The following is a 14,264-nucleotide window of genomic DNA, read 5'->3' as shown; positions in this document are numbered from 1 at the left end:
AAGATGAAGATTTTGTTCTAAAAAAGTATATAAAATGTTAAAGTTGAAGAGCAAAACAAAACTAAAATTCAATAAAACGTTCATATACAAGTCCCTTATAATACACATATATAAGACTTTTCCGAAGACATTAAAATGCGTAATGAGCATAAAATTAATCCATTTAAAGTAAACAGAAAACGTAAAAAAGATTGCCTGAAATTTTAAGATAAAAACATACAACGAAGAGAGCTCGAAACAACTAAATGACAAAAACGGGGAAAATTAAGTCATTGTTACAAAATGCGTTCATTTCTTTAACTATCGTTAGTTTAATTCAAATTTGTGAAAGACAACCATATCATGCAATTTTGTTTCCCCTGTTAAAGTTTATTCTGGCATTTCATATCTTCCAGTTCTACGAATAAGTTTAATCTGTGTGCAACCAACGGCTAGCTGAACCATCTCGGACCGGATGACCGTGCAACCTATCCTTCGCAACACTTTAACATATGTGTACACCGGCATGCATCTGTAATGAAGGCAATCGGCGGTATTTACTCCACAATGACAAACGCACTTTGCCTCCCAAAGAGCGGTCGGTATTCTATTATTATCGACTTTCCTTTCAAAAATCCAAGGACAGTTGGCGGCTTCATTGGCTGGTATGTAATTTCGAGAATCTGAACTCAATCCGAAATCTTCACATTTTGACTTATCTGTGACGTTTCCGATTTGAGCTGCGTATTGACTCTCTCTGAATACATCATTTTCATTTTTGGTGTATGAAATCGAAAGAGGATTGGTACACTCAACATTCCAACAGGCGACCATACGAAAATTAAATAGTACCTTCAAAAGAATTTTTTTTTAAATAAAAGAAGTTTTTATTCTCTGATTCAACCAATACAGTTATTCAGTACAAATTGAAAGCATTGATTAATTAAGAAATTGTTAGTAATGAACTGTTATTTCAGTTATTTATCATGACAAGGAGCACACGGCCGGTGTAACTAGTCGACAGGATATATGTAAACTCACTCCTTCATGGCACCTGATCCAACATCTGATTGTTCGGGTTCGTGTTTGCCCTGCTCTTATTTTATACTCTTAAATGAACTTTTGAGCTTCAAAACTGTTCGTCATCTCTCCATATGTTTCAAGTAAAGATAAAAAGATGAATAAATTCAAGCAATACAAATTATTAGCTAGTTGAACCAACAAGGACCCTTGAAAACAGAGGGTATGGAGAGGAGTTAAAGCGAAGAAAATTAGAATTATATTTAACACTAATGGACGTTATTTACAGAATCAATAATTACCAAAACAATGAATAGAATCATTTTTGGTTTGTTTGTTTTGTTCCCTCCTCTGTGATTGACTTTTCTATGCTGTATTTCTAATTAATTAGTCCTTATATATATATATATATATGTTGCCAACTTCCGGAGGAATTAAACATTGGTATATAAAAAACATTAAGTTAATTATTATCATGATTTATAAATATCTTTGATATTTTATGATTAAATCATCTGCAGTTTATTTGACAAAAAAGTCAATCTTCCTATGCAGATAAAACATTTTATTTAAAATAAAGGAATATATCAATCAATTTTAAACAGCTAAAAGCAGACAAGGATATTGAAGAAATAAAATATCAAAACATATCTTCTTATTACATGACCTTATTTTATTGTTTTATTGATCAAATCAATTCATAAGACAAAATTTAAAAAAATCAATCAAAGCAGACACGACAGGAAGTCTTTTCATTACATGAACTGTTAAAGATTCTACTGTTGGATCTCATGTATTGCAAACCAGTGTATTATAGCATATTAATTAATAATTAAATTGCCAAGTAAAAAAGTGTGGAAAATGACTGTTGACTAGACCAAAAGATATCACTTTAGCAAATTAAAATTTCAAGGGAGTACTGGGAATATAAGAAGTTCAAAATGTCAATGATGCTACCACAACAATTTTTTTTTAAAGTAGTCTTTTTCGATGTACTTTTCTTTGATTTAACATAGAGAACAAGATAATTCCATTCACATTAATAAAATACTTTTATTTTCACATTTGATTTTTGGTATCGGATACTTCCGAAACCTGTTATTTCAATAACCGCCTTTGAAAATATTTTTTTCAAATATATTCAGTTGTGTGTGCGCGCGTTTTTAAAATAACTCTTGCTTTATTTGAATAATATTATAACAATATTGACATAGTATATATCTGAAATACAGTTGACTGCACAATACAAGTTACCTAAGATAATGAGAGTTAATATTAAAGTAATTTTTAGAGTTTTGTCATTATTATATTATTCTTTTTAAATAGTAAATGTGAGTTTAATAATGATATCAAATACAATATGATAGCAAAATGGCAGACCTTTATATGTTTAAAACATTCTTTGTTCTATCGATCCTATAATAAATTACACTTTTTTTTTTACTTTTTTGACATTATTCCTAAATATTCAAAACCATATTCATACAGGTAAATATATCTATGAAGATTTCATCTTTAAAGATCAATTCACATGATATTACTAATTCATACAAATCTCTTTCCTTTAGAAACTTTTCAGTAAGTGAACTGCAGGTCACCGAAATCATTTATGTATTTTCAGGACTTAAGTCAAACTTTCAAATGATATAATTTTATACAGATCTAAACATCGAATTTTAATGCATGTTCTATTTATGACACATTTGAAAATATTTTTTGTTCGCTTTATTAGAATATTTATTAAAGTACTTGAAGTAAAACTCTGATCTTTTTTATATATGACTTCCGCTTTTTTTATGTTTGTAGCCTTGAAGCGAGGCCTGTTTCTCAGAACTGATAATACACCTCAAGAAAGAAACTCCTTTTACATGCATGAAAAAACCATGTACAGACATAGAATCCTTCATTTTTAAAAGACAAAATTGCTGAAGCATTTCCACCTTACATGAAATCTTTTTCCTATCTAAAAGCATTTTTTCGGTATTTGATGTATAGGTATGTTCTCATAGTTAAAAATAAAAAATCTTAAATTCGAAACTGAAAGTAAATATTTAATGTTTTGAAGAAAAACTGTGTTTTGAAGTACTGCTATTTCTACGAAATGCTTTTAATATTTGCATTTATATATTTAAAATTACGCCCTTTTGTTCTACATGTATCAGAGCGTTTTATGTCAATAAGTTTACGTATATATAGGTTATTGAAATAAGAATATTAATTAGGTAAAGTAATATTTTCAATCCATGGGCATCTCATTTACTACAACCAACATCACTATTTCAAAACTGTATTATGAATAACGATTGAAATGATATTTAGTAAGTAATAATTTACCAAAGTAATTGACAACCACTAGGTGTTATAATATATTAATAAACATGGACATCTGGATGCTGCACAATCACTGACAACCAATAGTAACTATCCATCTCAGTACATATACGGTGCGTTATCAGTTTCAAGAAATTAGTTTGGGAACAAAGAGTTTAAGGTCACTAGAGGCTTATTTTCAATTATATCATTTAAAACTTTTTTCATTCAAACTATGTTTATCTCTTTGCTGTAAATAAAACAATGCTAATAGTTTTGCTTGGGCGAGATGACCAAAAAAATAAAGGTAAGGAAGAAGATGTCTTCTTTTACAATTTGCTTTATTTTCTATATTAAAAGTATGATTTTATAAATGGTTTCATATTTAAATATCAATTTAAACGTTTTAGACGTATTCAGCTCAAAAGAAATATTGCAATAAAAAAAATTAGGTGTTTTTCCATTCTCCTGTCCTTCCAAATTTTCATTCTTCGATAGGACCTTCGAATTCGTTCCAAAAGCTTGTCTTAAAACCTTAAAATACTTGAACCAGGGGTATTTCCTTCAAGGTTTAAATTTTACGCAAAATGAATGGAAGATATGTTGACGTCGCGTGCTATTGGTAATTAACAATAGGGTTGTTAAAACTTATCAGGTCATCTTCGTAAGACATGAACAAAGATCTGGAAATCCGATTAGACCACAAGTTATGAATGGTTTACATGATAGTAAGCTGACAAAGACCTTGACCGGATCAAAGGTTTATAATATGTTATAATTTGATCTGTCATTAAAAGCTCTTAAATCATTTAACAAAATTTACAAAATTTTTTTCCTCATGTTTGAAATACAGTTTGCACTTAGTATTGGGGAAAAACACCTTTTAATCATTAGGAAAAAGCACATTGATCTTCGATTCAATTCCACATGCATCTTAAATTTTCACTTTGATATGTACTTCTTTTTAATGTACTTTGAAATAAATCAAATGCAACTCAATTTTAGGAAGATTTACATAATGTATTTTTCAAAGATCTTTATTATCAATACATTCACCGAGGAATGAAAACAAGTTTAGAAAAACTGTAAATTAGAATAATTACTTATCAGTCGTGCGAATGATCTCTTATTTTTTTTGGATCGCTGCATATGTCTGGGTAATGAACAACGCTTTCAAAATTTATTATCCAAGTTGATTGCTTTAAACTGCAATTGCTACATACGAGGGTTGTCCAAAAAGTTCGTGGACATTGACGTTTTAGTTAAAATAAATGGTTCTATATAAATCTTTTGTATATCAAAATATTTCTTATGAAAAGAAAAAATAAGAATGATTTAATTTCTATTGATGGAACGTGATATTTTTCTAAAAATCATGGTCTTTAAAGGTCGCGGATAGTTCGCACGAACCAAGGTTAAAATGACATAAAGTGATATAAAGTGTTCGGATTAAAATGATTATTTTCTATACAAGACAAGTCAAAAATTAATAAAAATTTTATGTAACACAAATAAAGAGACTATGACCATTTTATGATATCTTCAGGTATACACATACTAAACATTGTAAAACACAAAAAAAAGATCTTGCACGGGGCAGCGTCCGATAGTTTTTAAAACTGTTGAAACAACGTAAGAGACAAAATATTTGTTAAAACAACTCAAAATTATTGAAATATATTTAGTGTATCAATTTCAGATTGGAATATACCATTTTTCAACGGAGTGTACAAATTCGGAGACTCTACAAGAATTTAAAAACACTTGTAATTGACTGAAAATGGAGATTCCTATTCATGACGTTGTTATAAATCTAGCACTGCGTCAAACTCGGCTGTGCAGTTTGTGTATACAACCTGTTTATTTAGATGAATCTCATACATTTTTGTGCATTGTTTTAAATTTTAAAAATTAAATAAATCATAATCTATACTTGAAGACTATTGCTAGCATTTGGAAGTGTGTTGCGCCTTAAAAAATGAAGTGTGTGTCCCTGAACCAAATGTTTGATATGTCTGTGTACAATCCGCGATCTTTGAAGACCCGATTTTTTAAAAAAAATATTAAAGTTTCCTAAAAAAAAATTAAACAATTCTGACTTGGTTTTTCATTAAAAATATATTGATATACAATAGATGCATATAGCCCTTTAAAAAAACTGCAATTGCTGTTTTCTCTATATATTTTTGAAAGTCATGTGACATGATTTCTCGGTTATTCTATCGGAAAGTAAAAATTAAATTTCGCCCTGTAAATGGTCATGAGCTTATGAGACCTAATATGAAATATAAATTTCGTGTGTCTATCTTTGTGTTTGACGTCAATGGGCGAAGACTATTGGAATTAACATAGGAGGGCTTGTGTTTTTTAATTCTATTACTGTCCCTCTCGAGAATTTTCACTCGTATGGAGCTTCCCGTTGGAGAGCTGAAAATTTTGTCCTATACTCAGGACTATTGAGCAGGAAGGGATCTGTTTCGTACCAGCACCTACTGCAACACAATTTCGATGGAAACTTTCTTAACTTCAAAATATACAAATATGCTGTGTGCGAAATAACCCCCCACCCGACTGTTCCAGTATTTTTAACCAAACATCTGTCATTGAATGCATTAAATGAGAATGTTCTTCAAAAAAAAATAAAAAAATTAAAAAATTATCAAACCTATAAGCCATTCCTTGATGACCATATTGTAAGCGTATTACAATAATTATATCTTTTATATAGTAAATTTTGGCCGACAGCAGAATCTGCTTAATCAAGTACCTTGTTAAATAACCTATATTACATACATTAATATAAGCAAATTCAGATAGTATCTACACTGAACTGCTAAAAAATTCATCACTCCCAAATATCATAGACGCCAAATTTAATGTATTTACAGTATATCTAAAACATTGACAAATGTAAGAAATAATATTTAATTTCTTCAAGACTTTCTGTTTGATAATCAATCATGTACATTGTAAGTGAAGCAAATACTTTGTTATTTCAAGAAGCTTTCATTCTTTAGAATACTCTGTAACACTGTTAAAAATCATAAATCAATCATTGTCAGATTGACCCTTCTATGCTTTTCAAAAGTAGTTTTTGTGCTTATTTTGCATATTTGATAAAAAACAATTGAATTAACAAAAATTCCAAAATATTCCATTATATTTTTTCCCCCATTTTGCTATTGTCCTTTGATGCCATCTACATCCTTATATATAAAGAATATACCATCACAACCTTTTGTGTTTTTATTAAAACGATTGGTCCATTATCTCTTTTTTGTGTGTTTCATTCTTTTAAAAAAGAACAGTTAGTAATTTGCACAGGAAATAATCACCGTAGATAGAACAATCAGTAAAAATAATGGTATTAAGGAGTTATGCTACTTCCTCTTTAATGGCACTTCCTGTTAAGGTAAGGTTTTGAAAAGAAACATTATAAGCATTTATTCTATATTTTTCTCAAAATGTATTTCAAAATTAAAATAGAATTTGATAGACATCTCGTTGGTTAAGGTATTAAAGCTTTTTTTACATACTTAATGTTATATGTTGGCAACTGCTTTCGGCTATATAATGCCTGTTGGCCCCACCAAAACTAAATACAAAGTTGACTTTTGAATGTTTCTTTTAATTAAAAAAAATCAAAATTAACAATCCAAAAATGGGGTTGGCCTTTCGCCAAGAAAACTTTAAAAGCAAGAACTACCTTCCATATCATAACATGCCATAACAACGAACTGGCTATGATTTTATTTTATTTTAGCAGTTTATTCATATTCATTTCAACAATCATATGCTAACATTTTGTTCATTATTATGCTATAAATATATGTACATGCAATGCAAAAAATAATGACTAGATAAACTTCATGTTCTCACATATCGGGTGAACTTTCATTTTCAATTTAAATATAATTGATAGATAAAAAAATAGGAACAATTGTAAAAATATTTTTCAACCACAATACTCATTAAAATTTATTCAGGCATTTCAAAGGGTCTCATCCTACGAACGAGCCTAACTTGTGTGCATCCAACAGCCAAGGGTAACATCCTGCTGGAAAATTCTGTACAATTCAGCCTGTTTAAAACTTCAACATAAGTATACACAGGTACACATCTATAGTGCAGACAATCTGTGCCATCAATACCACACCTGCAGGCACATCTAGCTTCCCATAAAAGGCGTGGTATCCTATTATTGTCAATATTAATCTCGAAAATCCAAGGACATCTTGCTGCTTCGTTGGCGGGTATGAAATTTCTAGAGGTTGGGTCAGTCCGGAAGTCTTCACAGTTCCTTTTTTCTGTGTAGTTTCCTCTTTGGGCCGTGTAAGTATTTTCTAATATTATATCTTGCTCGCTTTTGGAAAAGGAAACTGTTGGCTGACCTCTGCATTCAATGTTTAAACATTCTAAACCGTCGATGAAAACGATAAACTGAATAAGAAAGAAAGATGTTTGTTAACCAACTGTTTTTATGTATTTTTTTTAATGTTAAAAATGAAGATTGTACTTAGATAATATGTTCTAATATATCTAAATAAAAGAGTAAGAGAATATCATTAATAAAATGTCAATTGTGTTGATGTTTTCAAAAGGTATCAATACAACTAAATTTTACTGATATAATAACTTTGTTTACCGCAAATAGCAGTTTGAAATTTTTTAAAATGTCCATCTTCGTTCTATGTCACAGTAACTTCAAGATTTAAATTATCACCAACTTTGACGATATTTTATATGATTTGTATATCCGGTAAAATTTTCATTCTTTTAATAAATTAAGACACAAAAATAATTACCAATTATCATTGATAAAGTTTCAGAGTAAAATCCCATTAAGAAGAATAGAATACACCATAATGGGCTAAAAGAGCATCGAGTTCCTTTGTTTAGATATAAGCACACCTGAATAATTGAATAGGGATGATAAAGGAAATAATTTGACATTTCAAAAGGAAGTGAATATCATTGTATCATTATGTTTGTTTCAAACTACCTGGTGTTATTTTTGGATTTACTTTAAACATATTTTATTAAGTAATTCAATAAGGATAGGGCAACAGGCAAGGCCTATGTACACCCTCTCCTTGTATAATATGTCAAGATACTATAGTAGGATAATACATGTACATGATAATCAATAAAATTATAATTAAAAATAAAGATTCACAATCAAATATTATTTATCAATATTATATTTCAATAAAAAGATGACAACCCCTAACTGTATACATATTATTTACATACTGTTCCAGCTTAAAAATAATACAAATATTTTTTTAAAAAAAAATATGCATTTAATAGAATATTTAATATAACAGTGTCCCTAATTTAGTCTTTTAAAGATTTGATAAATTTTTGTACATAAGAAAATATTTTACAATTTGTTAGATTACAGTATTGACATTTTCCTCTTAGTAAAGGAATTTAATGACATATTAGATGAATTCAATGCATCATATATTTCATTTTTTTTTATTCATCATATCATTACATTTCTTTAATTATGAGGAACAAACGGATCTGATTGAAAGAAAATTACATTTGTAATTTCATTTATAGTGACTTTTTTAACTTAATTCTAAATCGTTGCATATTTTAATTACATTTCTATTTCTGTTTAAATTATATTAAATACACATCTAAATGTAATTCACTTTAAAAAAATTAATCACATGAATTACAAATCAAATGTTGAAAATACATTTTTATTGCCATATCTCATTTCAGAATAAATCCAAGTTGTTAAGTGTATTTATTTTTTGACCTAAAAAAAATCGTATAGATTCGTATTGAATTTTCTTAACGCTGACTGTTTTTAAGGAGTTTTCTTAGAAGATATTGACCTACTGTATTTATTAAACATTCTGTTTTTCTGTGTTTGTACCTTATATGTTTTGTCTTTTAATTAATCGAAAGAAGAAAGAAATAGTAAGTATTGTTTTGTTCAATAAAAAATTTTGATCAAATTTTCTGCGCACTAAGTATCAATTTCATTTTAACAATTAAACTTTGAGACTGATTATGTGAGCTTTAACTGTACTGACTCAAAGACACTCAATGAACTTGAAAAAAAAATCCCTTGTTTTGCAGGTAGTTTCCCTCGTAGAACAGTAGCTAGACTGCTCATAAATCACGGCGTCACGGAGTAGGGAGCTGATGCTAACGTCGCAGTTTCAAATCCACTTCGGGGCGTGGTTGCAGGCCCTTCGGATGAGACTGAATTAACTGAGGTCCCAGTCTCAGTAGATGGTTGCACAAAAAGATCCATCAATGCTCAATCGCCTTGAGTGCCAGGTATAGGTAGATGTTTATTTGCTGCCCTCGACCTCGATGAGATGTGTTAAACGTTCTCGATGCAGAAGGACGTTCAACGATAACAATAAAAAACAAACAACAGGTTTCGCTGATTTATCGTTGTTGTAAAAAAAAATAATTGTCATAATATTTAAAATAAAAATCTAAAGCTTTCAATTTTTTTTATTCCAAACACAGTAAATTATTGCGTTGTGAAATGAATTCAACTGATGATTGCATAACCAAAGAGGAGTTTTGTGTATATTTGTTCGAATAAAATCTAATAAAATATTAAAAACAATTTGTATCCTGCCGTTTTTCGTTCAAGATTCAGATAAGGTAGTTCCGCAATTTTACGCCGCTAAACATAGACAGCCTTAAGTTGTATCATACATATCGGCCCTATCGGAGATACAATAACTGCAGATTCCTAAAGGTTAACAATGAAATGAAAAAGGTGAATCAAGATTAGAGAACGATCTTAGAATATCTAAATAATACAATCAGTGGAATCAGGTGCCTGCTAAGAGTGAGCATCACCTCTGACCGGTCACACCTGGCTTTTACAGGCTATCCGTAGGTACTATCTATCATCTGTACGTCATGCAACTTATTTAATAATTTATACGTACATGTAAATGTTCAATTAGATCTTCATTTAGTAGCATAGTTCATTTGAGGGTTTACAAAGAGAACGCACAGAAAATCGCCATTTTTAAATACTTAACATTCCGCATGCACAGAGAATTTATTTTGGGGGGATTGGTTGGGGAAAAACCAAAAGATCCAACAAAACCAAAGAGAAAAAGTCTAATAATCAGGTTATCCATGGGAAGCTCATGAGCTTAATATTTAATATATGACTGCCGTCACGAGAAAAGGGCCCTTAAGGTCAAATTTTCACAAATTGACTTTTTGGTAAATTTTGATAGCCGGACTCTTTCTGAATGCAAATATACAAAAATTTTGAAAATATCTCACTTTTTTCCTATTTTATGAGCATTTTAGTGAGGCGCTCCAAAAATAACTTTGACGTTACTCGATGAAAACGTAATGACGTCGCCTGCGTCTAATTCAATTTTCACAAAATCTTGAAATTACATGTTATTTAAATAACATCAATCGTTTTGAGAATAAACAACTTGAGAAAGTATTTAATTTTTTTTCTTCCAAGCGACTAGTATCTAACTATTCCTAAGGGATATCGTATGTTATTACTATTTTCATGCTAATTTTAGAGTAGATCTGGTAATTTCGTAAAAAAAAAAGGGGGTCTAGACAGAATCTACAATGTAGGAACGCTCTATAACATAATCAGTATGAAAATAGTATTTGTTTATATCCATACAAATTATTCTTCCTAAATAAAATTATCTAATTCAATTTATCAACTATATAAAGCACCTGTAACACTGAAAGTTTAAAAGAAATATGTATAGAGAGAGAATCCGATGCAGAAGGACACCGCGCGCAAAACGGGGCACCCTCGCAAAAAGCACATCAATGCTGCTGATATTTAAAAAAATCTTATTTGACAGCATCCACTCACCAACACACACGCGCGTAACTTTATTCCCTATAACTGTTACGATAAAAAAAACACCATGTATTTTCTGTATCACCGAAGAATTCAGTTGATAAATAATAAATTCAGATACGCCAAGATATGTAAACTTGTTTTTAGAAACGTTTAATTTATTCCTTTTATAAAAGTAAGGAGTCAATGATTACGTCGTGGGTTCGAATCCCACTGTGGGACATGGAGACCGGTCCTTCGGATGAGACCATATAAATCGAGTTTCCATGCCGCAGTAGGTGCTGGCGCGAAAAAGATCCCTCCCTGCTCAATGGTCCGAAGTGCCGAGTATTGGAAAAAATCTGCAGCTCTCCACCGGCAAGTGGTAACGTCTCCATATGAGTGTAAAATTCCCGAGAGGGACGTTAAACAATATACAATCAATCTTCCAGGCAAGCGGATTTTAATTTTTTTTTAAAGTTTTTTTGAATAGCTTATTTAAAATGTTTAAAGCTCTAGGTTTCCAGTGTTTATACAATTCATTTTCTTCGCCTGTCTTAGTTATGGAGTAGAAACGTAGTAAATAGGCTAATAAAGGACAAATGAATCTGAATGATTTATATACCGTACCTTAAATTGAAACTTTCTTTGAATTTATACCTCAATTTGAAGCCATCTTTTAACTTCTTATTTTTTTTTTAAAGTAAATCACAATAAAATCGGTTAGAAGTATTTCTGCACATTATTTTTTTTTTAATTTTGTGGCACCTGTACCCTGTTTCGCTTAAACACAACATTTGTATATTCTTACAAGGACCGCTACTATGATCTAAAAATAATGATTTATGGATAATATTTTTTAGAATTTAATTAAATGGATGGGAATTGTGCTGTTCTTATTTTTGACAAAATTTATTTGAAACTAAATGAATACTTATATATTATTACCCAAGAACGGCAGGAAGCCATTTCAGTTAGGGGATGGGGGTAGCTATATTTTCTTCAGTTGTGGGCACTTTCAACCACCAAATTTTCCTTGACAATCAAAGCAATTTTTTAACGGCCACGAACGGTCATCTATTCATTTTCCTCCGTGACAATGGCTAATTAATTTGATACCTAAATACGTTTTTCACATTTCGATGCGATTGTCTTATCCAATAATGAACTATTACGTCCAACATTCGTTAATGCTTTTTGTATGAGGCGATGCTGTTCATTAAGTAATAGTATACAGCTCTAATTTGACTCATTCTCTGAAAATATTTAGGCAAGCCATTTTCCCTTGTTATTACTTCCGAACATACCAAACATATCAAAATAAAAAAAAATTGACTCGTACCTTCGCCTGTCCCCACACAACTCGTTTGAAAAAGAGGAGGGGGGAGGTTTCAGTTAGGAAAAAATATGTATCTACCTTTAAAAAAAAAAAAAACTACTCAACCAAAACAAGGTTGGGTGTGTCGAAACTCGAATCCAATTTCGCCGTTGGGAAGGGGGGGGGGGGGGGGGGGGTTAGGTTCAGTCTTCTTTCAGTATCAAATTTTCTTAATCAAACATTATACAGTGCCTTATTCTTTTGCCCTTTGGTGCACGAATTTGACTATGATGCAACAAAAAGTATGTATGTGTGTGTGTGGAAGGGGGGGGGGGGGGGGGGAGGGTGGCGGACTTTTAATGCACATCCCAACCTCCGTTGCTACTTGCGTGCGACTGTAATGGCCAATATTTAATTTAAAAGAAAAAAAAAATGTGTTTGTTTATTAATTACTCTTCGTAGATTAATGTTAGGATTATGATATAAAGTCTAATCTCGGAACTTTAAGAAATTAATGTCGAGATATGCCAGGTATTTTGATACATGTATGAGAGTTGAATATTTCAACCAAAATGTGATTTATTTCATATCATGAATAGTCAGTGATATATATTTCACGCTCATTAAAGTTTTTAAAGATTTTAAACATTTTCATATATATTGGAAATTACACCCATAACAATTTGTCACATACTTTTTGCTCTTTGTGTGATGTATTTGATGTTTAACAGAAATTCTTACGTCTGTTTGCTTAGCAATAGTTTCCCCCCTTTTGGTTCATAAATATCTGACCTCATTCATAATATCACTGTCGATGTAATATTGTTAATTTCTTCAAGACAACATTGGGTATAATGCTTAATTTTGGGAAAAGTCTACAAAAGCTGTATTTAATGTACTTAACATATTCCAAAATAGGTTTCAGTGGGATTTCATTTATTCATTTCATCGGAACATTTTCAGAAATTTTAAACAATAGTAATTTATACCATACAATTCCTTTGAATGTATTTATTTGATCATTTAAATTGGTTTTTGAAACAAAATTTATTTTAGCAAAATTTTCGTGGCATCCCCATCCGTATTGTTTTCCCTTAGCATTTTCTATTACTTTTAATCTTTTTAAAAAAATATTCCTTGTTGATGTAGAAGGTTTGGATCTCCCATGTTACCTGTATCTTTATTCAACCAAAGAGAAATTATGTTTCTTAGCTTTAACTTTTAAGGCCGTGTCACACTGTCACGATTTATGCTGCGATTACCCACGAATTAAGAAAAGTTGAAAATCGCCGTTCATCGCCAGGTTTGTCGTACGATTTTTCTACAGCATGTGGAATATTTTGCTGCTAGAATGGTGTGTCTGCGATGTCTGTGCGACAAAGTACGAGGTTTCTACGATTTAAGTACGAACTGAGGCGACAGCGTTACGAACTGGTTACGATATTTCTACGATTATGAAGGATTAAACGCGGTTACATACGATACTCGTACGAAGGATTACGATATGCCACGTTACGTTCACGATATTCCCACGACTAATGGCGACTTCTTTATGAGTAAAGGGAGATTTGCCTGATATCATTAAACATCATAGTTATGTTATTTGATAATGGTAAAAACTACAGTGCGGAACTTTTCATAATGTTCAATCTCTTCATGTGATTATTGTACACGGTGTTTATAGTTTCTGTTACCGTACACATGTATATTCAATTTATTTCACTTTTCTAAGCTTCTTTCCTTTTATTTTAGGCAGTATTTTGATTTCGACAGTGTTAACATCAGACACCGTCTGACTACATCGTATAAACTCGTAGT

At 30.8% G+C, this 14,264-nt stretch overlaps 1 protein-coding gene across 1 annotated transcript in view; it reads right to left on the bottom strand.

Moving 5' to 3' along the window:
• Window positions 1-363: 363 nt before the first annotated feature.
• LOC134248772 (multimerin-2-like) overlaps window positions 364-14,264 on the bottom strand; it is a 38,501-nt gene continuing 24,600 nt past the window's right edge. Inside the window, exon 2 of the transcript XR_009988131.1 lies at window positions 364-831. The gene's annotated coding sequence lies outside the window, so the exon portion shown is untranslated. The remainder of the gene's footprint in view (window positions 832-14,264) is intronic.

Source organism: Saccostrea cucullata, unplaced genomic scaffold (assembly GCF_032062105.1).
Source record: "Saccostrea cucullata isolate Sc308-1 unplaced genomic scaffold, CSIRO_AGI_Scuc_v1 ctg2290, whole genome shotgun sequence".
NCBI lineage: Eukaryota > Metazoa > Mollusca > Bivalvia > Ostreida > Ostreidae > Saccostrea > Saccostrea cuccullata.
The sequence above is the reverse complement of the archived record's forward strand: the minus strand, read 5'-3'. Positions and strand labels throughout refer to the sequence as shown.